Here is a 27,147-nt window from a genome sequence, read left to right as displayed (position 1 = left end):
AATGCGCCCCCTACTGACTTCCACACTCATTTCTCCATTACACTGACTTGGCTGCGGTGCATTTTGGGTGGGGGCTGGTATTTTTTTCCCCTTCGATGGCCATAAACCCCAAGCAACGATAGTTTTCACGTGAAGCTCCACGCTTATTACGTTTATCTCTAAGAAAAACTGAACTGGGCTGAAAACACACGCGCACCACCCCAAATAAAAAGCCATAACAAAAAGCAGCAAGGAGGAGTGCTAGAGAAAGGTGCAGTGTTTCTGACGACAGAAGCAGAAGGCGGCCTCCTTCTGCTCTTCTTTGTCTGAGAGAAATAGGTTAGAGCAACTATTGCCCGGGTGATGGTTGCAGTTATAGATAAATACACATTTATATATTAGAGTTGCGTGGGTGGATGGGTGCTGCTGCTCTCCCCTAGAGCTGCTACTCTGGTTCAGCCACGAATCCCGCCTTTTCCAGCACACCCGACACCTCTCGTGGGGGAAAGGGAGGGGGGTCGCAGAGGAGGAGGCTGGTCTCCATTCATTGTACCGCAGCCTGTTCTAAATTTCCAGCGCCAACTCTGCAGTCATGAGGGGGGCTTTCCTCGCCTCCTTCCTCTCATCCTCTCCCCCACCCCACTCGCGCACACGCTGGAAGAATGGAAGGAGCCCCAAGCATGCCGGAGAGGACGGATGCATCCGACATCCCCTCTCTCCTTTCCTCCCTCCCTTCCACGATGCAGACCGTGCAATCACAGCCACACTCGGGGGCGCAGCATCCGCGTACCTCCTCCCTGCAAGAAAAGGGTTGGTGGAAAGAGGTGTGGGGGGGGGCGAGAACCGGGAGATGCAAAGGAGAGGCAGCGGGGACCGCATCTAGCAGATTGAGTAAAACGAGCGGGGAGGGGGAAGAGAGCGAGCGAGCGAGCAAGAGAAAAGCCGAAGCAAGCCGGCATGGAGGCAGGTTCTGGCGCGCTGCATCCCGGCCTCGGACGAAGGAAAAGCGACGGCTTAAAAGAGAGAGGCATGTGCGAGAAGAGGAAGGCGAGCAGCAGCTCCGCCGCCGCCGGGCCCGGCTCAGGCTGCTCTGAAGGAGGAGGAGGAGGAGAAAGAAGACGGCGGGGACGAGGACGACGACGAGAGGAGGGAGGGGAGGAAGGAGAGAGGGCTGCGCCGGGCTTCCGCGCGCGCTCAGGCACTTACCTGGCTGGGTCCCGCGCTCGCTCCCTCCTCCTTCTCCTCCTCAGCGGCGGGCGGGCGGTCCCTTCCCCGGCGACGGCGCTGCTGGGGCTGGACGCGGCCCGGCGGAGAATGGGCTGGGCGGGCGCGAGGAGCGGAGCCGGCGGCGCGGGGGAGACAAAGGGGGCTGGATGGCGGGCGGGAGGCGAGGGGGGCCGGGCTGCGAGGGAGGCAGGGCGGGGGCTCGGCCTGCGCGGGGATGAGGGGGCGGCGTCGGCGGCTCCGCCGGGCTCAGTCACCGGGGCGAGGGGTGTCGAGCTCCGGGCCGCGGGGAAGGGGAGGGGGGGCTCCCTCGGCGCCCTGCAGACAATACAGCCGGGTCCCTCCTGCCCAGAACCTGCCCTGGCCAAGATGGCGGCCGAGAAAGAGCGGAAGTGACGCGGGGCTCTCATTAGCATATGGGACTCATTGTCCGGCCGGAGAGGAGGGGGACCCTGACTCCCCAGGGGAGTGAGGGAAGGGGGGTGAGTGACTGAACCCCAACTGTGGAACTTGCTTTCCCGTCGTCCCCCACTCCCCTCCTGCCGTGGCAGGAAGCGGGCCCTTTAAAAGGAGGTGGAGGGGAGCGGGTTACATAACCCCGTTAGAATGGGGGGATTCTCGCGAGAAAGGGACCCGGCGGCGGGATCTGCCCCGGCTCCGCTAGGAGGCGCCGCGCCCTGCGGTTGGGGCCGAAGAGAGGGATGCGACGCCGCCCGTTTATCCCTCCGCCGCCCCCGGCCGGCACTACATCCTTCCCTGAGGGGGGAGGGGGTCACCATGCCTGGGGGGTGGAGAAGAGCTTGGAGTGAGTTCTTCGCCCACGTGATCTGATAGTGAGCACAACACGTGACCCGAGTTTCACCTGGGTGAGCATCATGACACCTCGTGCAGTTAGGCTGGTGATCACACGCCTTTCACAAGTGTGTGAGTGAGTGTGAAAAGCAGCAAGTCATGCAAAGATTGGGTATTCTGTACCACAGCCTGGTGGCTGCTCTTTGTCAAATCAGAGGATGACTTCTGCATTGTGTCCCACTTGTGTCCCACACACTTCCATCATCATATTTCTTTCTGCAGAATAGTGAGCATCCATAGGCACAGCATTATCATCATGGATTCATAAATAGTGTGCATGAAACATCATGGATCAAAAAATATGAATAGTGGGAGAGTGTCTATGACTGTTATGTCACAGACAGTACAGTGTCAACAATACATGGCCTGGCAATGATGTTTTTTATTGGGAAAGTATTTATTTTATTCTCGGGGCTATCCAGTTATACAAGCAGTCACTTGGGGCAGCATTGTATCAGAGGTGTCAAAAGTCTTTAATCCCACAATTGTATACCAGTTTCCTGTGCAATATTACAAAGCATCCTGTTGAACTGTATACTGTAGCTAACTTTTAATCCAGTCTTGAGGACCCATGTGACATTACATTGGAAATATGGGACTATATGGTTATTATTGCATCATGGGTGCTGTATTTCAGCCCAAACATTGGAGAGGAACTCATTGCAGGATAGTTCGATAGTCTCAATTAAAGAAAAAATGGTAGTTAAGCAGTAACAGGACAAATGGCAATTACATAGGTGACTAGGAAGTGATTGCTCCTGCAGTAAAGTTAGCAAATACATGATGGTGACACAACACTAACCACATAATAAAGCGCCGTCATACATTGCATATTACTAATAGCATTACAGCAATGGCATAATCTGATTACTGACTTTGCAAGATGATAGCAACTGCAGCTTGCAAATTATAATTGGGTTGTCCATGGGAATATCCTAAGCAGATACACCAGTAGCAATCAAACAATGGGCTGCAAAGTACTAAACACACAGAGCAGCAACAGTGCCATGAGCAAAGAAATAAAGTCCAATTTTACAATTGTCAATGCCGTTATCACTCACAACTGCATTTTCATCTTGCATGCCACAGAAAATGCAATAGTGACCAGCATTATTAGAGGCAACAATTTGCTGTTGCGGTACTAAACCAGTTCCTGCCTAACCCAGTTTCTGATATTCCACGTCTATTACAGTGTAGCATGACCAAAAAACAGAACTTGAGGTGGGACCATGCAGATATGGGCTGGTTGTGAATGGGTTGCAATTTGGGACTCAGTACGTGTGGGAAAACTCCCCCCCCAGCCCCAGACAGAAGTTAACAGGGATGTGCGAAATGTTTCGACTCGAAACCGGCTGTTTTACGAATATGATGTTTCAAACTCAAAACAAAATGCCCTTTAAATAAAGGGTCTGTTTCAAGCCTGGAACAAAAAAAAAACCCATTTCGAAATGCAACATTTTGATGTTTCGAGTGCCATATTGGAGACCTGTTTTTCCTTTGCTGGTTGCTTTTCTGGCACTAGCTTCCAATTGGCTTGTGATCTCTTGCTTCTTGGTTGGCCTGTTATCATACAGGCCATGGGCAACTGTGCCCCAATTGCACAGGGAGGAGGGAGGGAGTGGGGAGTCTAAAGGAGTTACTCTAGTTTAGTTTTTGGATATGCCTGCTACTAAGAATGCTGCTATGGCAGCTGTTACAATGCTAGGAAGTAAGAAGTCTTAGTTGCATGTGAGAGAGCAACTTATTTATTTATTTATTATTAATTTAACACATTTAAAACCCGCTCCTCCAGTACATTACTGCTCGAGGTGGCTCACAACATTTATAAAACAGTTACAATATAAAATCAGACTAATAAAATTAACCAAATTAAACAAGTTAAAAATGCAAGCTAAAACCACAATCAAATTTAGTTTTTAAAATTTCAAATTAAAATCTTAAAGCTAAAAACTTAGAATTATAAAAACACCAGATATATATACACAATTGGAACTTGTGCCAATGATGTTACTGCAGCACACGCACCGTGGCAAGCAATGGATTCTGGGTCAGTGATTCTTTTTTTGGCCATTTTTGGACTGTGTTCAAAATGTGTGTTCTGTGTTGGGAGGGACAGATTCCGTTTTACTGTGTGCTTCTTCAGTGTTTTTCAAGGCAGGGGTGTAAAATGCACTGCAAATTACAATGCAAAACTTGTGTGCACTGCACGTTCTGAGTGCAGCTTGTTCCGGCCATAAGGAGCAATGGGGAACCTCAAAACACCCCAATGTTCCCCATGGGTAGCTCCTAAGGACACCTAAGTGGGTTGAGTGGTAGGGCATGTTGGGTGCTACCTGCCACCCAACCCACAAAAGAAAAGGGCAAGCAAGCAATTTTTAACAAATGTGTAACCTTTCCCCCAAACCCACATAAGATCCCACTTTGGTGTCCCTAGGAGCTAGGGACTCGCCTCCCCCACTTTGATGTCCATGGGGAACAATGGGGTGTTTCTAGTTTCCCCATTGTTCCCTATGGCCAAAAGACTCTGAAATTTTTGAGTTTTGTGTCTTTGAAACAACCGATTCGACCACTGTTTCGATGAAACGTTCTGACCATCTGCTTTTTGTTTCAAACTTAAAACAAAAGGCAAAATAATTTTCGTGCATATCTCTAACAAGTAACTGGCGGCAGGTTTCACTTCCATCTCAATCATGTCCATCAGTATAATTTTTTTCTGTCTGAGTTAATGACTGGCACACACATGAAGAAAATTGCAAAAGAATGTTGCAAAAGAATGTTGTATTAGACCCCACATCTGCCCACCACCCCTAACATTTGTGGCCTGGCCTCCATCAATAGGGACTGCGTGGAGGAAGTGCAATTAATGTGTTTGGAGTCCCAGTCCTAATCCAGCACTCTAACCACTATACCATGCTGGCTCTGTGGTGTATTCTAGAATTCTAGAATTCTCTGTATTCTAGCAAAGACAACCATAGGGCTCTGTGGTCACCAGGGGTCGACACCGACTCGACGGCACACTTTACCTTTAGTTCCCTCAGACACACCTCCCTCAGTCCCTGACTGCCATGATCAGAATAACAGGTAAATGACTGCTACATTGCTTCTTTCTGCTGAGGTCCCCACAACATGTGGGCCTTCTTTCTACACATACCTGCACATCATATTTAAAGGCATTTGAATGGTGGTGGTGGTGATGCTGCTAGTAGCAGAAATAATAATTAATAGCATGTATGTAATATATTTCAAGTGTTCAAAGCGCTTCTCAAATATATCGGCAAATATTGTACAACTGCAAATATTTATATACCACTTTTCATCAAAAGTGCTCAAAGCAGTTTACATAGAGAAATAATAAATCAATAAGATGGCTCCCTATCTCAAAAGGGCTCACAACATAAAAGAAATATAAGGTAGACACCAGCAACAGTTACTGGGCACGCTGACAGCAGCCCTATATGCCAGTATCATTATCCCCATTTTGCACATGAGGGGATTCTGAGGCTGAGAACAGGGGCGGTCCTTTCATGAGGCGAGGTGAGGCAGTTGCCTTAGGCAGCACATTATTGGGGCAACAGCAGGGCAGCAAGATGCCCCTCGCTGCTGCCATTGATAGAACTCTTTCACATGACTATAACCCTTGCAGACTTTGCAAGCAACACCTCTCTTCACACTCCTTGCAATGCTTGCAAGAAGCATGAGGAGAGTAGAGGAGGCTGCTGGCAACTTTCTCTCTGCTACCCCCATGCACTTTCAAAGCTTGCAAGGACTGGTTTTGAAAGGAGGCTGGACCTACCCAGGCGCATAACGGAAGGCAGCATTTTATACATTCAGCACCACAATACCTTGGGCAACCTCTGATATACACAGTGTCTGGAATTTTCAGGATGAGCTGACCCAGCTATTCATATTCACATATATATTCATATGCTCAGCCAGCTACCACTCTAGTGGTTCCACACTCCTGAGATGCTGTCAAATGTGAGCCACCCTTAGCCAATATGCCACACTAGTTCTTTTCAAGAGTCTAATGCATATATGTCACATGTTGCATATAAACCTGCCAGCACCCTCCGCTCGTCATCTCAGGCCCTGATCATGGCGCCGCCACTAACAGAGATCCGATTGGCGGGGACTAGAGACAGGGCCTTTTCAGTTGTGGCCCCTTGGCTTTGGAACACCCTCCCTGAAGAGCTTTGCCATGCTTCCTCTCTCAGTGTTTTTAAGAAACAACTAAAACCACATCTTTTTAAAGAGGCTTTTTAATGTTTTTAGTTTTTGTAATTCTTAGTTTTTAGCTTTAAGGTTTGAATTTGAATTGAAAACTAAATTTGATTGTGGTTTTAGCTTGGATTTTTAACTTGGTTAATTTGGTTATTTTTATTCTTCTGGTTTTATATTGTAATTGTTTTATAAATGTTGTGAGCCGCCCCGAGCAGGAGCGGGGTCTAAATGTTTTAGATAGATAGATAGATAGATAGATAGATAGATAGATAGATAGATAGATAGATAGATAGATAATGTTCTTACAACAACCCTGTGAAGCTGCTTCCAGAGAAATAGCCTTGAAAGGCTGTTGTGGCAAAAAAACAAGAATGAAACTTGGGGCATCTTGAAGGCAGGGCTACAGCTCACTTCATTTGATGGAGTCTTAAGGTGGCTGACATACTGCACAACAATAAGTGCACTTTGCAATTTAATGTTCAGACTGTTGGACAAGAGCTCTGCTGCACTAAATGCAAAAATTGTGCAAACACAGTTGCACACTTGTTGACCATTATTTCCAATTGCACAACTGCACTTGCACAATTTTTGCATGTAGCGCAACAGTGCTCTTCTACAACTGCACGAATGTTACATTGCAGAGTGCACATAATGTTGTGCAATATGTCAGCCTCTGATAAAGTCATTACACTACGACGACTACTACTGTTTATATTATGCTTTTTAACACAAAAGTTCTCAAAGTGGGTTATCTAGAAAAATAATAATAATAATAATAATAATAATAAGAAGAAGAAGAAGAAGAAGAAGAAGAAGAAGAAGAAGAAGAAGAAGAAGAAGAAGAAGTAGTGGTGGATTGTAGTTCACACAAGCTTATGCCACAGTAGATTTGTTAATATTTAAGGTACCACAAGAAAGTCAGGTTGCTTACCTGTAATGGTAGTTCTTGTAGTGGTCCATTGTCCTTCACACTATGGATGTCTTCGCCTGTGTAGACAAACCCCAGATAAACTTCTAGAGCTATAGAGCCTTTTGGTGGTAGCCCTCCCCCCCCACACACACACATTATGACCTACAAGTCCCCTCAGAGGCACCTAACGGCGCTGCGGGGAAATGACTTGATTAGCAAGCCAGAGGTTGCCAGTTCAAATCCCTGCTGGTATGTTTCCCAGACTATGGGAAACACCTATCTCGGGCAGCAGCTATATAGGAAGATGCTGACAGGCATCATCTCATACTGATGCAAGGAGGAGGCAATGGGAAACCCCTCCTGTATTCTACCAAAGACAACCACATGGCTCTGTGGTCACCAGGGCTTGATGGCACGCTTTACCTTTAGTGCCCTCAGACATACCTCCCTCAGTCCCTGACTGCCATGATCAGAGTAACAGGTAAGTGACTGCTATAGTGGGGAGCAGGGAGGGTTGTGTGAAGCTCTGGCCTCAGAATGACAACCAAGGCAGAGGGTCCTCTGATGTCGCTATCGCAGCGGTTGGAAGACTGAGGGAGGTATGTCTGAGGGGACTAGTATGTTACTATGGTGGTGATGGGGGGGTGCTACCGCCAAAAGGCTCTATTACTCTAGAAGGTTCCTTGGGGTTTGTCTACGCAGGCGCAAACATCCATAGTGTGGAGGACAATAAGACCACTACCAAGCACATTGTTTTTCTTATTCAACAGGTGCCTACTATTTATTAAGAATATTTAATACTGCCTTTCAACAGAAGGTTTCCAAAGTAGCTTACAGAGCATAAACATTAGAAAATGTTTACCTCTCTCAAAGGGGCTCACAATGCTGGGTGTTTGTTTGTTTTTAAATAAAGAGAGACACAAGGGAGATTCCAGGAACAGCCACTGGAAAATAAACTTTGCTTGAACAAATAGGTCTACTTGCTCCCCCACTGCTGCTAAATATAACAGAACCTCCATTTGAATGTTTATCTGGCCCAGTTAGCAGGTCTTTGTAGATCTCACCTTGCTCCAGATTCAGTGAAGTGATCCTGGACTAATAATTATCATTCTGCCAAAGCCTGAGGATTATTATGGGGATTGCTATGAGGTATCATAACAAAAACATAACAATCCTCTAGTAACATAGAGGTAGATCATGTTTACCACTCTGAGCTTCTGGAAGGAATATACAAGATTTTTTTAAAAAAACCAACAACACCAACCCAGTCAATCAATACCTTGCATGATCACCACTTCAGAAAGCTGACAGGCTTATAAAATAGTGTCCCCAAAACCTGGTAAATTGGAAGACTATTTTGAAATTTGGACCAATTTCCAGATTGTTTTGGAGAAACGAGAAGTGCCTCTTCTCATTCATCTAAATTCCACTGGTAGGGGGCAGAGGGAGGGACTCCGCCCCCCCGCCCGCCGCTTTGTATAGCATTGTGTTTGAAAAATAGACTAAATGAATAGTTCTGTGATCCAGTCATTTTGGTTATTGCTAAATCCTGCCTTCTTAGGGTACTGAGATTTGGGAATCTAGGAGTACTCACTCAGAAATATTTTACTGTGAGTGATTGCAAGATTTTTAGATTGTGAGCCCTGTGGGGACAGGTAGTCGTTTTATTTATTTATTTCTATCTATGTAAACCGCTTTGGAAACTTTTGTTGAAAAGCGGCATATAAATATTCATTGTCGTAGTAGTAGTAAGTGTTACAAATGCAATCCTTTTCATATTTACTCAGAAGTAATTCATATTGAGTTTAATGGCTGATGTCCTGCCTATCAAAGTGCTAGTGAAAGAACATCATGCTAGCACAAAGCTGTTGCACTCTAGCTACTTGCGCTAAGAGCCTGTATTCCAGACTAGTATTGCGCTACCACATCTTGCATGTGCCCCATTTTCTTAAATGGAATTTTTATGCAATTGCATGAAACCCTGAGGTTTTTAATGTGCTACTATGTGATCTTCTTGCACTAGCTAGCACAACTTTGCTAGTTATGCAAGTGCTTTATTAAGAAATCAGCCAATAGAAATTACCCCCCAAGTAAGTGAATAGAACTGCAACCTAAATATACAGAATGAAATCATGTGTGCTTTATTTATTTGCTCTCATTAAAACACCAATAACGTTTTGAAAGCCTTTTTTGTCTTTTTAAATAATGAGTAACACAGGATTTTGTGTTTTTTTAGAAATCCACAGCTCCTACAACGTCCAATGCTGAAATAGTTCCAAAAACTATGGTCCAGATAAAGAACCTGCATGGTCAATAGCTGACATCTTGACTAAATTACTAGACAAAGTCCAATGAAATGTAGTGGTCCTCCTGAGTTCCAGATTTACCCAAATACAAGACGACTCTGAACTTGAGAAGAGACCCTTAAAAATTATAGATTAAATACAGGTTATACCCTTATTTACCCAAAAGAAAGAGGACTCTGAATTTATGATGACCCTGATTTCTAACATGAAAGAACTTGGCGGGAAACTGGTCTTGGATCCAGGTAAATACTGTACTACTATTGAGAAGCTTAGTTTGGACATGTGCCAGTATTTTTGGGAAGGGCCAATGCTGTAAGTCATGATTTTGAGACACACACACACACACACACACACACACACACACACTGCATTTTTAGGAGTATTAGGAAAATCACTTTAAGAAGGGATTGGACTTGTTTCTCTTGGTTTTGGAGGTATTTTGCCACTCCATCTTTGCTTTGTCAACAACACATACTCCAACTGTCTTTATTTGCCAGGAACAGTTCCTCTCTGGTATCTGTCTCTGCTAAATCACTGTCCCTATTTTGCCTCTGGAGGAGATTCTGGAGATGCCTTTAAAAATAAATGTTGGTGTGGGCACGTGTGCAGGAATAGCTTCTCTTCCATTCCCACCCTCCTGCCTTGGAGATCTGCTTGACATGGGCAGCCCTTTCATGAGGCAGGGTGAGGTGCTCGCCTCAGGCACACAAGTGCAAGGAAGGGGGAAGGGCAAGCACCACTTCCCCACCCAATATGTCACTTGATTATGTCACTTGAGGTCCCTGGTACTAGACCTGGGCTAGAAGACCTGTACCCAGTACTAGAACTGGGCTGTAAATACCCAAATCCGAATAATCTGAACAACCTACCTGGCACCACACAGAGGTGACCATTCCCAACACTCACCTGGGTGCACTGCTGTGCTTTTCCTGGTGCCAATGCAGTCCATTAAAAAGAAACAGAACTCTACCAAGCTCCAAGAATATCTGGGAAGGCTTAGAATCCTTTCCAGGGAAAGCAATGGAAAGGATTCCCCTTTCCCCGTGCACCTCCCCAAATGTCGCTGGTGACGGGCAGGGCTCCATTTATCTTTAAGAAACTCCACTAGTGTTAGGATAAACACAGGAATGTGCAAGATAATTAGTGGGAATGGTCGTCTCTGTAGATCCAAATAATGTGGATTATTCAGCTTTGGGTATTCAGAGCTGAAAATCTGTACAGGGCTACAATACATGCATGCTTACTATTTTAGAAGAGACATTACTAAAAGGCACTTCAAGAATATTCCAGTCCATTAAACTAAACAACTAATGGGCATGCCAGTCCTTCCTTCCTTCTCCCCACCAAAAGAAATTTATACTTTGCAAATATGAACAAAATAGTTCGTTTGAAATCTCGGTTGCAGAATAACAGTTACATGTCACAGTATTTACGTTCTCTTCCGTTCCAGCCCTGCTCCCCGCCAAGCCAATAAAGACTTAATTTTCTAAAAACACATAATTTATTTTTCTTCATAACTATTTATATGCAGATCTAATTGATTTGGTCTATTACAATTCATATGACTAAGAGTTCTTAAAAATAGAGGGCAGTTATACTTCTGAATAAATATACATAGGAACAGGCCAGATAAAGGGAGGGAGGAAAGAGTGCAGTAGAGTTGTATGTTCCACCTGACAAAACCCGTAGGGTAGTTTTCTGAGGCAAATTGCTGATAAGACGAAAGAGATCTTTTTAGCATGTCGTCAGACCTTGAACAACTGGGTACATTTGATGGGGGATTTATTCAATAAAAATTAAAATGAAGAGATGATTAGGATTTTCTTATGCATGCATATTTATTTATTATTTCTCTGTGTAAACTGCCCTGAGCCATTTTTGGAAGGGTGGTATAGAAACTGAATTAATAATAATAATAATAATAATAATAATATAAATAAATAATGTATAAAATAAAATAACAGCAGCGTCAAAGAAGATTAGCAGGTATGAAGCCAGAATTACACAACACAGGCAGAATCTCCAATTCCAGATGAATCAGAGACGTTTCTACCAAAGCATAGAAGGAGAAACTGCAAGAAACCTAGAAACACCAAATAAAGAAGAAACAGTGCAATTCTGGGGGAAACTATGGGACAATCCAATAGATTATAAATAAAAGCAGGCTGGATGAAAGAGGTCAAAAATGTAACCAACAAATGCAAGATCTAATAATAACACCAGAATTAATAAGTGAAAGAGCAAAGAAAATTAAAAATTGGACTGCGCCAGGCGACGATGAACTGCATGGCTTTTGGCTTAAACACCTAACAAGCCTTCATAAACAACTATCAAAACAGTTCAATCACATTTTGCAAGGAGGTGATATTGAACAATGGCTAACAACTGGGGAAACTCATCTCATTATGAAAGACCCAGCAAAAGGTGCAGTCCCAAGTAATTATAGACCGATAACCTGCCTGCCACCCATGTTCAAATTATTAACTGGAATAATAGCAGATGAAGTGATGCAACACTTATTAACTAACAAACAGCTTCAAGTTGAACAGAAAGGAAATTGCCCGAACACCAGAGGCACAAAAGACCAGTTGCTGATTGACAAAATGATTTTAGAAAATGGCAAGAGAAGAAAAACAAATCTAAGTGTTGCATGGATTGACTACAAGAAAGCCTTCGATTCATTGCCTCACACATGGATACTAAAATGTTTAGAAACAACTGGTGTCAGCAAAAACATTCAGATATCCCCTCTATTGTTTGTAATCGCCATGACCCCACTTTCACAAATACTAAACAAAACAAGCCTCGGATACCAAACATCTAAAACATCCAGTAAAATCAACCATCTGCTGTACATGGACGATCTGAAGTTGTATGGAAGGTCCCAGTCAGAAATTGAATCACTGCTAAACACTGTCCATATATTCAGTAGCGATATAGCAATGGAGTTTGGACTAGACAAGTGTGCTGCATTAATAATGAACAGAGGGAAAATAACAAAAACAGAAGGAATAGAACTGCCCAATGGAAGCAAGATCAAGAACCTGGAAGAGAAAGAATAGTACAAATACTTGGGCATTCTCCAGGCTGATAACATCGCACACACTGAAGTGAAAAGAAAAATTGGAAGTGAATACATCAGGAGAGTTAGAAAAATCCTCAAGTCCAAACTCAATGGTGGGAACACCATACAAGCCATAAACACCTGGGCTATGCCTGTTATCAGATACACTGCAGGAATAATAGACTGGACCCAGGCTGAGCTAGAGACGCTGGATCATAAGACCAGAAAAATCATGACCATCAATCATGCTCTGCACTCCCACAGTGATGTAGATAGGCTATACCTCCCTTGCAGCTCAGGTGGAAGAGGAATGCTGCAAGTCCATCAAACAGTAGAGGAGAAAAGAGGCTTTGAAGAATATATCAAGGACAGTGAAGAAGATGCACTTCAAATGGTCAATAACGCCAAACTATTCAACACCAATGAAAGAAAGCAGGCCTACAAGAAAGAACAAGTCAAGAACCGAGCAGAAAAATGGAGAAATAAGCAACTGCATGGTCAATATTTGCACAATATAAGTGGGAAATCAGACATCACCAAGACCTGGCAATCGCTTAAGAATGGCAACTTGAAGAAAGAAACAGAGGGTTTAATCCTGGCTGCGCAAGAACAGGCACTAAGAACAAATGCAATAAGAGCAAAAGTCAAAATCAAATCAACACAGACTGTGGAAACTTCACACTGGACTTCAAGCATCTTGCATTGTGTGCCTCTCCATTCTTCCTCCAGACTCTGGGTCCTTGGTTTCCAAATGAGATGCAAAAGTTGCTCTCATCAGAAAAGACGACTTTGGACCACTGAGCAACAGACCCGTTCTTTTTTTCTTGAGCCCAGGTAAGACACTTCTGACGTTGTTTGTTGTTCAGGAGCGGCTTGACAAGAGGAATACGACATTTGAAGCCCATGTCCAGGATCCGTCTGTGTGTGGTGGCTCTTGAAGCACTAACTCCAGCCTCAGTCCACTCCTTGTGAAAGTCCCCAACACTTTTGAATGGCCTTTTCCTGACAATCCTCTCCAGGCTGTGGTCATCCCTGCTGCTTGTGCACCTTTTTCTTCCACACTTTCCCCTTCCACATAACTTTCTATTAATGTGCTTTGATACAGCACTTTGGGAACATCCAACTTCTTTTGCAATTACCTTTTGAGGCTTTCCCTCCTTATGGAGGGTGTCAATGATGGTTTTCTGCACAACTGTCAAGTCAGCAGTCTTTCCCATGATTGTGATTCCTAATGAACCAGACTGAGAGACCATTTAAAGGGTCAGGAACCCTTTGCAGGTGTTATGGATTGATTAGCTGATTGGAGTGGGACACCTGGAGCCTAGACTGTTGAACCTTTTCACAATATTCTAATTTTCTGGGATTGTGGATTTGGGGTTCTCATGAGCTGTATGCCATGATCATCACAATTATAACAAATTAAGGCTTGACTTATCTCACTTTGCATGTAATGCGTCTATCTCGTATATCAGTTTCACCTTTTAATTTGCATTACTGAAATTAATGAACTTTTGCACATTATTCTAATTTTTCGAGTTTCACCTGTGTATACCACACCTTCCAACTATGTTTAGGGCAGTTTATAGGAGTGTACTTACAAGTGAATAAGGTGTGGGCAAATATCCTGGGTCCTGAAAAGGGGGAGGCACTGCCAGAGTGACAGCTTACTCTTTGCTTTCCTCCTCTTGCCTCTCTGAAGAAGTGGTGGGAGAAGGGCAGGGGGACATCTTTACTTTTTGCCCCAAGACCCACTTCCAACCTTGCTACACTCCTGCATTCACAAAACGGTCATAAAGGTTATTACCTATAAAGCCCTCAACGGCTTGTGTCCAGGGTATGTAAGACCCTGAGCTAGACACCCCTTTTTTGTCATGAACCCTGTTGCCTATTAAGATCATCTGGGGAGGTCTGATTACAGTTGCCACCAGCACGGAGAGGAGAGCTGGTCTTGTGGTAGCAAGCATAACTTGTCCCATTAGCTAAGCAGGATCCACCCTGGTTGCATATGAATGGGAGACCAGAAGTGTGAGCACTGTAAGATATTCTCCTCAGGGGATGGAGCAGCTCTGGGAAGAGCAGAAGGTTTCAAGTTCCCTGGCTTCTCCAAGACAGGGCTGAGAGAGATTCCTGCCTGCAACCTTGGAGAAGCCGCTGCCAGTCTGTGAAGACAATACTGAGCTAGATAGACCAATGGTCTGACTCAATATACGGCAGCTTCCTATGTTCCTATGACTTGGGACCAGGCCTTCGGAATATGCTCCCTGTCAAAATAAGAGCATCCCCTTCTCTGTTTGCTTTCAGGACTCTCAACATACCTGTTTTCTTAGGCTTTTAAATGAAATTTTTAAAAATCATTTGATGTGTTTTTATCTGTGACCTTGTTTTATGATTTTTAACTGTTTTATACTGGTTTTGTATTTGCTGTCATAGGAACATAGGAAACTGCCATACACTGAGTCAGACCATAGGTCCATCTCACTCAGTATTGTCTACACAGACTGGCAGCAGCTTCTCCAAGGTTGCAGGCAGGAATCTCTCTCAGCCCTATCTTGGAGATGCCAGGGAAGGAACTTGGAGCCTAGATGCTCTTCCCAGAGTGGCTCCATCCCCTAAGGGGAATATCTTACAGCACTCACACTTCTAGTCTCCCTTTCATATGCACCCAGAGCAGATCCTGCTTAGCTTAAGGGGACAAGTCATGCTTGCTACCACAAGACCAGCTCTCTTCCCTGTCTATTTTAATCAGTACACCACCTAGAGATGTATATATCAGGCAGTGTAGAAATATGATAAAGTAAATAAATAAAAGCATATAATAATAAAGACAATATATTATGCTTAGGACTGCCTCTAAAATTTATCTTTGGTGGGATCCGTTTGAGCTTACGTTAAGAAAGGAGTAAATGTGTGTGACTGGTGCTCCTCTGCCACCAGTCAGGCGCAAGTGCATGAGAGGCTGACTCAGGGGTCAATTCTCATGCTAGATGCATGGCTGCAGCTGAAGATGGCAGCCACATTCTTCCTTGCTCTCCGCTCTGTAACATCTAGTATAACTTACCCATGTTCGGACACCATAGCATTCTGCATTTCCCTGACTCTGTTCCACATCCCTGAGCTAGACACACAGAACAGCAGAGCCCTTTTCAGACATTATTTTGTACATGTGTAGAAGTGTCTGTACACACACCCATGCTTTTGTTGATCAGTTTGGATGAAACACTGTCCACCTGGCCCAGTACATATGATCAGGATGTGCCAATGTGACATCCTGATCATCATGACCCAGGCCATGCAGAGGCCCATTGGGCATGTACGGTGGCCTCCAAAATGGTCACCGCCACATAGGGCAGGCTCAGAACGGGCTGAAGACCGCCGGAACCAGGTGATTCGGACATTAATGGAGGCCAGTAGGGGAGGAGGAGCCTCCGGAGGACCCACCCCCCACCCCCATGGCCTCAGAGAAGCCCCTGGGAGCGGTGGTGGCAAGTTATTTTTCTTTTAAAAAATTAAAAAAATAATAATCATGAACCCCAAAAAATGAACCAGAGGTTCAGGGTGCACAAAACCAAACATGCCCAGTCCAGTTCGAGTCCAGTCTGGACTCAAACCAAACCGGACAACCTGGTTTTTTTGCAGACCCCTACTCAGGACACAGGTAAATTGTACTAGACTTTGCAGAGATGGAGTGAGAAACTAGAAAGCAGTCATAGGTAACTGTTTGGCCCATAGTCCTTTTACTACACGGCAAGGCAGCTGGTGGGTGGGGACTAATCAAAGGCAGCAAGATGCTTATAAATAAAGAAGAATTCCTTTGAAAAATAAATGCTTTCCATTCAAATCATTTATTTCTGTTCCATAAATTTCTGGAAAGAAACTTCTTACTATTTAAGGGAATGAGACATCACAGAAGCATGCCAAGAGGACTTAAGTGTTATCTGTCAAACGTTAAGTTGATGGGGAGAACAGAATGGTGATCTATGCTCATATCAGGAGGTGTAGGCATGGCTTCCGTGTGACCACCCAGTCTTTCAGTCTCAATTCTTCCTCTGTAGATTGGGCATAATAGGGTCACTGTGAGGATGAGTTAGATAAGAGGTGGTGTTGCATGCCCTAAGGGCAAGGCAGGCTATTATACATTCAAACAAGTACAATCACTAAGGCTTTACAAACTTTAAGATGTTTGGGAACTATTCTGAACTTTGGCTGAATATTAAACTAATTGGTTCTTAACAAAGTTAATTCAACATTTTCATGCAAACTTCCTACACAGTATAAAGATTTACTGTGTAAATATAACTATAAATTTACAGTTATATTTATATACAACCTTTCATAATCTGCCTGCTTGCACACAGAAGGTTCCAAGTTCCCTCCCTGGCATCTCCAGATAGGGCCGAGAGAGATTCCTGCCTGCAGCCTTGGAGAAGCTGCTGCCAATCTCTGTAGACAATACTGAGCTAGATGGACCAATGGTCTGACTCGATATAAGGCAGCTGCCTATGTTCCTAAAAACATATTCCAAGGTGGTGTTTTGGAAAAACATTTAAACTGTAAAAATACGTTTTAATTGTAAATAAGGAACTCACATTTTTATCTCTCCACAGAATTCAGGGCAGTATACATTTTCACTACATTTTATCTTCACAACAACCCTGTGATATTGGTTTGAGAGCGACTGATCCAAGGTAATCCAAGTGAACTTCATGGTTGATTGAGAATCTGAACACAGATCTCAGTGAAAATCCTAAAAGATAGCTAGCCCATCACTACTGTCTCCCCCTTTAATATGGAATTCCAGGAGATCATTGGATGCATTACATGGCACACTTTCCTCAGAATCACAGCGCACAAAGGAACTAGATTGACCTTTCAGACAGCCAGTTCTGCATCAGGGAGGTCACCTGCCTTGGGACACGAAGATGGTCTAAATGAACTAGATCCCTTCCAACCCTGCTGTGTCATTGAATACGGAAAAAATGCTATTTAGACAAAAAAGATAGCATACTCCTAGCATACTCCTTTCTTTGGCTGCTGTTGCCACTGTTATCTCAACTGCATGTGCCCCTCAATTAAATCTTAGAACCGAATGGAAATTTTATTTCCTAATATCATTTTTCATAATACATACACAGAGATAGAAGACAAAGACTGTAATCCACAATTCATTTACTCTGGATACATCTCAGGAAGTAATTAAGAACTGTGATCAGAACTATGGCATTTGAGGAAAGAGTGTCCTTAAGGCATTCTACAGTGGGAACATTGTTCGGTAGCAGACCCAGCCTTGGTACTTCAACATTTAGCCGAGAAATATATAGGAAAGTCAAATTCTACATTTATACGCTGCGTTCGTAGATTTTAAATATGCATTTGATCTAATCTCAAGGGAAATACTGTGGGGAAAATTGGTAAATCTTCCATCGATAGGCAGTTGTTACTCTCAATAATTAAGATGCATGAAAATTCAAGAATAAGGGTGTGTTTTAGTAACAAAGGGCATCTTACAAATGAAATCAGAACAAGTAGGGGAGTCAGGCAGGGGTGTATTTTGGCCCCAATGTTATTCAATTTCTATATTAATAACTTACTTACTCAGATGAATAACAAGGCTTTTCACCCCCCTAAGTTGGCTAATAGACACTTGAATATACTCCTATATGCGGTTGACGCAGTGATTTTATCACGGACCCCAATTGGCCTTAAGAGAGCTCTTAATGCTTTAGTGTCCTACTGTGATTCACAGGCAGTCACCATCAATTATGAAAAGACTAAGGTGATGGCTTTTGCCAACAAACCTAAGAAGTGGTGGTGGATGTTGAATGGACATAGACTTGAAAAGGTATCACAGTTTAAGTATTTGGGTATAGTCTTCCAGGCCAATACTAGGAGGAATACGCACAAGGAATATATAATGCAAAATGCCTCGAGGGCAGCAGCAGCTATTAACTCCTTTCATAGGAGGCAAGGTGCACAGTTTGTTCCAGCTGCCCTTAAACTTTTTTCGGCCAAAGTCTGGCCTTTACTCCTTTACGGAGTGCAGCTAGGTATCTATTCCAACCTTGCCAGGCTGGAGGCAATCCAATCAAAGTTTTTGAGAAGTGTGCTTCAACTACCCCGGGGTGTCCCCAGTGCATTTCTGTGACTGGAAGTAGGCTGGATTCGGGTGGAGGCAAGTGTTTGACTGGTAATATTTGAATATTGGCTGAAGCTGATTTTTCAGCCAGTAGGACTAGCACCCCTAGTGTTGAGTGATACATATAAGTCTAGGTGGAAATGTTATGCGGAGAAGGGGTTGAGTTACTATGGCTTCTCCAGCGATATTTTGGTTGTCTTGGGCTATGGGAGAGCAAGATCATGTCTGCGCCAATGCATTATGGATATGAAGAAACAGATGGACAGAAGCCAGATAGGGGCTGACACCTATTTAGGTAATCAAACATCACTGTCTGGCCCAGCAAGATACCTTAACAAAATATTAGTACCTAGTTTCCGGAGGGCTCTGACGCTGGCCCAGTGTAATGCCTTAGAAACGGCTGTCCTGGAGGGGAGATATTGCAAGATCCCCTATAAGGAGCGTGTCTGCCCTTGTGGTTCTGGGGAAGTGGAGTCAATGGCCCATGTTATCTTGAACTGTCAGTTTTCTCGAACTTTGTGGGAGAGATATATAAGTCCTTTTTTAACAGCATACCCCAGTTGTTCTGAACAGTTCTATCTGGAATTACTTTTGACAGACCATTGGGATGTAGTATCTTACAACGTGGCGAAGTACTGTTTTCTGGCTAATAAGACTAGGATAAGAAATGATGAGACGTGAAATATGGGGTTGGATTGAATTAAATTATTACAATGCATGGAGCCCTCTGTTTTATGTAATGGATGAACTTGGCTGTTATGGTTCTATTTTATGTTTCAACAGTTTATTATTTTATTTGACCAAGTTCATTTTTATGTAAAGCTCGCTTTTATGTAAAGCTTTTGTACTTTGTGTTTTGCTGGTCGAATGACCGTAACAATAAAGATGATGATGAGTCACTGAGAACTGAGTCTGCCCTATCTGCCTAGTATTGCAATGGATTTCATTTTTCGGCAATGCAACAAAGACAGAAGACCAGAACTTAGCTGTTTATTGTACACACTAGTTGATGGCCTTCAAGTATGTTAGGTATGCAGAGTTCCAAGCCTTCTCCAACCCCACATCACTACTACTCTCCCAAGAGGAGTAGTAGCTTCAACACCACTTGTGCCACTGAGGATGAAAATCCCCCTCCCGCTTAACTTTTGTTTGATGTTTTGAAGGATTATGAGCCCTTTTGGGACAGGATTGCTAATTCTAAAGAATGCTGTAAGTCTCTCTGAGCCTTTCGGGAAGAGCGGGATATAAATGTAACAAACACAGGAGGAGCCACCACAGTGAAGGATAGGTGGGCAAGCTCTTCTATCAACCACTGAATTCATTGCCAGTGAATGTGGAGCAAGCGTTGGGACTGTGCCTGCTTTCCGTAACTCAGCCCTGCCCTCTGAACCAACCATGCTGCCTACAGTCTGAGGAGATGAGGAATGTTTGCCTCCTTCCCAAGCTAGAAGCGGCACTTGGGATCAGTATTCTTTTCCCCCCTTTTCTCATCTGTGTGAGGAATGAATTTTGTTCTGGGCGGCATTGTCAAGGCAGTGTGTGCACATGTGCATTCAGAATGGGGCCTTCCTGATTCAGCCTGATCGGAATCTAAAATTAACTGAGTGGACATCAAAAAATGTCTGAGCATACACACACGTGCACACCTTAGAGGGAACACTGCTTGGGATAGTGATGGGATGAAATGCTCAGGCATGAGCGGATGGATTTTGTTCCTCCCATGGTATTCTGGGAACTTACACCAGTGATAGCATGGCTAGAATGGCATACTAAAGACATCTCTACCCACACAAGTTGCTGGATGAAATTCCAGAATGCTTTGGCTGGATCTCTGGGTCCAGGGAAAAAAAATTAAAATCAGGTTTCATCTTTCACCACATGTGTGGTTTATCATGTTAAATTAAGAACACTTCTTCCCTTACATAAATTCCTGAATGGCAAAATGCTTTAGATAATACTATGGGACTACGGTATTTCATTTTAAAGCTTATTTATTAGGAGTCCTGACTTTCCAACTGCATGCTTTATTTTCCCCTTGCATTCGCTACTGGATCTCATGCATTTGAAGGTGAAGTCTGCTTCTCTGCCCCCCACTAAACAGTCAAACCAACATTTCAGAGTATTTATGTGCATATTATAATATTTAACAAGTTGTTCTAGTAAGAACTAATCAGCCTACTTTCCTTTCACTGTCTTTAAAACTGGACTAAATTTGGTTCAAATCAAGGTCCACAAGTTAGTCTTCTTGTGCCTCAAATGTTAATGTGTCCACCATCTTGGATAAGAGTGGATGACATCATTACAAACTACACCATTGAGGTGTCCCTGTGTGTCACTCACGTTCAAATCAGTTAGACAGTCCTCAAGTTAGTGCACTTGTACCTCAAAAGTCCACACGTCTACCATCTTGGATCAGGGTGGATGTCACCAACTACACCATTGGGGCATACTTATGTGTCCATACAGCTGTAGCAAATTTAGTTCAAATTGGTTAGACTGTTCATAACTTAGTGCACTTGCGCCTCAAACATTTACGCATCTGCCATTTTAAATAGGTGTGGCTTTCCATACTAAAAACATATTCTCACGAGCAGCCTAACCTAAGTTAGGGCAGCCCAGTCCAGTCCAGCTGTCACGTCCTCGATCTCCGACAGCGAGGAGGAAGGGGAAGCTGTCAACTTTCCAAGCGATGCAGGAGTGTCTGAGGGGCAGAGCCCGGCTGTCAGTGTTCATGAAACAGCTGTGGATAATGACTATGAGCAGGCACAACAACCTGAGGCAGCAGAAATCGTGAAAGACCAATCGGAAGAAGAGCTATGCAACCAACCCCTGCTGACCCCCCAACAGCGGCGTGTCACGAGACGCAGGGATCAATTGGAGACTATTAGGAAAAGCAAACGCCTCTTGCAGAAGGCTGATAAGCCTTAAATCCCTGCCAGATGGGAGCTCTCGTGGCTTGCACTATAAATCACATCGTCATTCAGCTACTCACTGCTGAAAAACAACATTAGTCAAACTATACATTAGTCAAACTATATGTCGACAGCATGCAGCCAAGTCCGGTCAAGACCTTGACACCAGCCTGGGTTGGCCTGCTTGTGTGCAACGCTGGGCTCCACACAGGATCCGGTGCTGCCCGCCCACCTAACCCTTCTTTCAACCCTGGTCTTTAGCCAGGGTTAAGGGTGTGACCGTGTGTGTATGCTTGGGCTCCTTGAGTCAGGTACAGGCTCCTTGAGTCAGGTACCTTGAGTCAGGTACCTGACTCAAGGAGCTTGGGCTCCTTGAGTCCGGTACCTAGAGCACCCAATTCCTGAGGGATTTCTCCAATGCACTGTGATCGCTGTGTGGTGGATTGTGGGATATCCAGAGGCTAGGATGCATTGTCCTGGCCTCCGGAAATCTGCATTGCTCCAAGCAGCACATCTGCACATCCTACCAGCATGGAAGGATCATCAAGTGGGGGGAGGTATGTTCAGCCCAGCCCCACCTCACCCCCGTCAGTCATGTGCAAGGTCTTTATGAATTGCAAATGTTCAAATCCACTCAAAGCTTATAGATAGGGATCAGAGTATACATTTTGTTTTTCCTCAACAGAAAAATGGGATTCAATAATGTCAGCTTTAGTCTAAATATGTGAGATTTACAAACCGAAGATTATATTAGTTACTACATAACATGAAGTGTCCACTGCTGTATTTATTGGAAAAAATATTATGTGCCAATGCACCTTTTATAAACAAACTGCACTGTTTGTGTGTCAATATCAAAGTGCTTCTGGAGATTTGCCATATGTAGTCCTTTGATGCTTTTCAAAATGAGAGCTTCTCTGGCTGGCTATCAAATCCTTCCTGTCCGTGTTTTTCAAAACACCTCCATTTTCTCATTATTACCAGCAAGGGTTAATACTGCAAGATCTTCGACAGCCAGTCTGAATTTGCATAACATTGCTAAGCCCACTACAGAAAATGTGCTCCCACAGCCAGCTGCTGAGATAGTTCCACATAAACAAGGCCTTACAGCTGAAACTCTGGACAGCCTTCAAGAGGATAGCTTAACCTTCTCCTCAAATGATTCGGCAAAGGAGATGCAGCAAGGAATAAATGAAATCAATAAAAATCTGCTTAATCTCAAACGAGCTCTGTGCTCAGTTCAAACAATTGTAAGTCATCTTGCAAAAGTTGTTCAACAGCACGCTGAGTATAAGCTATTTGATAACTCCAGAATTTCAACTCCTGGCGAAGCAGAGGTTGTAGGGAAATATGATCAATTTGCTTTAACCAATGTCTCCCTAGGACTTAATAGAGTTTTTGAACTCTGAATTTATACAGATGGACCCCCTCACTGAATGTTCTGTTATCCTAGAAGATATGTCTGCTAATGAACAGTTAAATGTGGGGGAGGGCTTTCTGTAACCTGCTGAGTTTGTGGAGAGGAACTCTATGCATGAAATGGAATCCCTGATGAAGCTACAATTGGTGAATGCAAGACAATTGAGCCAGGAGATAAAAGATGTGGATGGGATTGGTGCAGAAGTTCACAGCCCTACAGCTCTGCAAATGAAGCATCCCAAGACCCAGGATGGGAAGCCCATAGTAAGACTCTTGACTTCTGATTCAATAGACATTTCTGAGACACTGCTTGCAAATCAAAACCATCTGACAGGAATAGCTCCGGAGAGCACTCAGAGGCACTCCAATGCAGATTCTATGGAACCAGAGGAAAAATCAGCAATTCCCCTCTGAGCCCATTTCATCACTGGAAAAGCTGGAGGACCTTCTGGGGCCCCTTCCATCTTTGCCTGAACTTATAGAATCTTTGTAAAAGGATCAACCCGGTTCCATCAGACCACCAGGCCACCAAACAACAGAGCAATCTCCCCTGGATGTCTGCTCAATGGAGTTTGATAAGGCCTCGAGCTCTACAAATCCAGTTCAGCAATTAAATCCGCCTGAAGAACAGGCCTCTGTCCCAGCCACTGCTGCTCTACCCAAGTGACAATTATCAGATCAATGCAGACTCTCCTTCTGTACGTGGAATGTAGCTGGTTGGGCTTGCAAATCTAGAAATATCTCTTTTACAGAATACCTGTCTAAATTTGATATTCTTTTCCTGCAGGAGACTTGGCTCATGGATAAGATTGAGGTGGATGGTTTATATGTACAATATGTCAACGCTCGGCCTAGTGAAAAGGGGGTAGACCCAAAGGAGGACTGGCCTTATTAACAGCAAGAGGAGTTTATGTGAAGATTACCCCCATGCCTTTTCATGCCCCGTGAGTGACTGAAGTTTTATTGCAATTTAATCATGTTCAATTGATTCTGATTAATATATACTTAACCTAATCTAAGCATTCCCAGGTAGGGCAGCAATGGCAAAGCCTAGGTAAATGTCTAGAGGAATGCATTGAAGCCAACCCTCTAGCTTACATTCTAGTGGGAGGTAACTTCAATGCAAGGATGGGGCAGGATGACACAGCTTTATATACCTACTACCGTGCTGTCCCACCAGAAGATATGGGAGATTCCCTTCTCCCCCCCTCCCCCAGCTGGCCAAGGATTGGAAACACAATTTTGCAGGTCTGTGTTTGGCTCAGTTGGCCAATCAATTTGATTTGTGTATTCAAAACAGAACAGTGAGTGGAGACCGCCCAGCAGAATTTACTTACTGGTCTGGGAACAGGATGTCAACCGTGGATTACTGGCTTGCATCCCGTAACCTGGTTAGTAGTGTTGTTCAAATGGAGGTTGACTCTCACCCTGATAGCAATCATTTCCCTTTGATTCTAAGGACGAACCTGCCAGCTGGGACATCCCATTCTAAGGATAAACTCAATTTTGCTTTGGAAGTGGTGGCTGGGGAAGTACGGATTAAATGGGATTAGAGATGGGCTCAAGTTGTGGACATTTTGTTAAATTCAGACATGGGACTTCTTGATGAGTTAATAAGGGGAGAGACTGGGCTCGTATATGATCATTATGGGACACTCATCCATATTATACGAGATCATCTTGTAGGTGAAAGAAATAATTATAACTGTCAGCCAATGGGTAGGGCTAGAGGTTGGTATGACCAAGTGCGTGTTAACTGCCAAGAAGGAACTATTGGCAAACTATAAATTGTACCGACAAGACCTTCAACGTGCAACTCCGTCAACTCTACTAGTCCTGAAAAGACAATATAAATCTTTGATCGAAGCTAAGATAGGTTCAAAGGCTGGCCTGGCAGCGGCTGACTGCTTTAGTTAGAGAGAACTCCCCTCTCTTCTGGCGTATTACAGCTGGCTGCTCAGAGCATTATTCATCCCATTTGAGTCAGTTCCCTATGGAGACATGGGAATTGCATTTTAAAGTCCTCTATTTGACTCAGGAAAAGGAACTAGCCCCAGTAGATTTAAAAAATGACCTGCTCCCTGAATGACCACCCGTTACAGTATTGATTGATTGATTGAAACATTTTTATACCACCCAAAACTTACGTCTCTGGGCAGTTTGCTAAAGTTGCTGAAGTTAAGAAGCAACTTAAAGAAGATGCAACTTAAAGAAGATGAAAGTTGGCAAGGCCTCAGGCTATGACTGTGTCTCTTCTGAAATGATTAAGTTTAATGCTAATTGGTGGGCCTCTGAACTGGCAGCCCTCTTTACATGCATAGATTGAACTGGGCTCATACCTGAAGACTGGGGCATAGCCATAATAGTACCCATATTTTAAAAGGGGGATAGACGTGATCCAGCCAACTACTACCCAATTAGCCTGTTGAGTATTGTGAGTAAGCTTTACACGAGGCATTTAGATTGGAACTTGGAAGACTGGATGGAGACTGAAGGTATTTTGGGTGATGAACAGGCTGGTTTTAGAACAGGGTGGTCAACCATGGACCATACCCTGGTATTATGCCATCTGATTGAGAAATATAGCAACAAACCTAGGTCCTCCTTGTATGTGGCCTTTGTAGATTTCAAAGCAGCCTTTGATTCAATCTCAAGGATAAGCCTCTGGGGAAAACTAAGAGACACCAATATTGAGAGGCACTTACTCTTTCTTATTCAGAAGCTCTACGATGACACCAGTGTGAGAGTGAGATGTAACCCTCAAGGCTCACTCGCAAATTTAATAACCACTAGTAAGAGTTAAACAAGGGTGCATTTTGGCACCCTCCTTGTTCAATCTTTACATAAATACCCTAGCTAATAATCTCTCTGATCCAGCGCTACATTCCCCAACTATTGCAGGCACAGCTATCCCAATCCTGCTGTATGCAGATGATGTTGCCATCATTTCACAAACTTCTGTGGGCCTTGGCCTCTTATTGCAAGGTTACCACTTGGTAATTAACTTCCAGAAATCCAAAGTGATGGTCTTTGCCAAGAGGCCTAAAAGATTTAACTGGCATATTGTATACCAGAGCAGGTCAATAGTTTTAGATATCTGGGTGTGGTTTTTCATGCCACTGGGTCATGGAAGGCCCATGTGGACTACATTGGGCCAACAGGCACAAAGAAGTGCTTCAGCAACGTTAAGATTCTTTCGCTCCAAAGGTGGAGAGGTTATCCCTGCAGCATTAAATTTATTTGCTGCTAAATTATTGGCCCAACTTTTGTATGGTGCACAAATGGGCCCCTACACTAACTATAGGCCGCTGGAGAGAATCCAATCCAAGTTTATTAGAGCAGTATTCAGGGCCCTTCGATGTATTTCCAACACAGCATTGAGGTTGGGAACAGGCCTCCAGAGGGTGGAAACAAAAGCATGGATTTTAATCCTTAAGTTATTGGCTTAGGATACATTTCTCCCCTCTGGGATTGATTCCTCTTATGTAGGCCAATAGGTTTCAATCCACCTGGACACAAGCACTGATGGGTAAATTGTCATCATTCGGCCTCTCTGCTGAACATCTGTCATTATTATAGTCAAGCCAAGGAGATCCTCAAATGGAGGGTCTTGGACATTGAACATCAGAATGATTTAAGCTCCATCCCGGAGACCATAAGAGGGCGCCTTGGTGATATTAACAGGGAACCTGCTAGCTAGCTATTGTCCCTCTCTTTACCAAGTCATCACAGGGTTTTCCTCAGAGCAAGATATGACACCTTACCATCAGCCGTTTTATCTGGTAGGTTTATGAAAACCCCTCTGGCCAGTTGGTTATGCCCCTGCGGCTCAGGTGAGGTTGAATCTGGCCACTATGTGCTGCTCTTTTGTCCCTTTTATAATGATAGCCGGTGCAGTTTTATTTCTCCCTTGCTATCATGCTTTCCCAGCTGGACTGCTGAATTTTACGCCACACTTCTCCTTGCAGATAAGAAACCTTCTACTACCTACAAAGTTGCCAAATTTTGTGCAGCTGCTGTTAAGATCCGTCAACAGCTAACCTCCAGCCCTTCTTTTTAGATGTTACATGAGGCTTCTATGTTGGTATATTTTCTATGATTTACTTATCTGAATGTAGTATCTGTTT

The 27,147-nt window shown here is 43.9% G+C and overlaps 1 protein-coding gene and 1 long non-coding RNA gene across 3 annotated transcripts in view; one reads left to right on the top strand and one right to left on the bottom strand.

Moving 5' to 3' along the window:
- The window catches only part of ADNP (activity dependent neuroprotector homeobox), a 64,756-nt gene extending 62,895 nt beyond the window's left edge, over window positions 1-1,861 (bottom strand). The window contains exon 1 of one of the 2 annotated variants that reach the window (XM_053249453.1): window positions 1,186-1,861. The gene's annotated coding sequence lies outside the window, so the exon portion shown is untranslated. The remainder of the gene's footprint in view (window positions 1-1,185) is intronic. The other variant, XM_053249452.1, reaches the window with a different exon arrangement.
- Window positions 1,483-19,586, top strand: LOC128324656 (uncharacterized). The gene is made up of 3 exons (XR_008307006.1): window positions 1,483-2,069; window positions 9,423-9,734; window positions 17,161-19,586. It is a non-coding gene; the product is annotated as an uncharacterized LOC128324656 (long non-coding RNA).
- The last annotated feature ends 7,561 nt before the right edge of the window (window positions 19,587-27,147 follow it).

Source organism: Hemicordylus capensis, chromosome 4 (genome assembly GCF_027244095.1).
Source record: "Hemicordylus capensis ecotype Gifberg chromosome 4, rHemCap1.1.pri, whole genome shotgun sequence".
Lineage (NCBI taxonomy): Eukaryota > Metazoa > Chordata > Lepidosauria > Squamata > Cordylidae > Hemicordylus > Hemicordylus capensis.
Note: the sequence above shows the minus strand (reverse complement) of the source record. Positions and strands in the feature narration are given on the sequence as shown.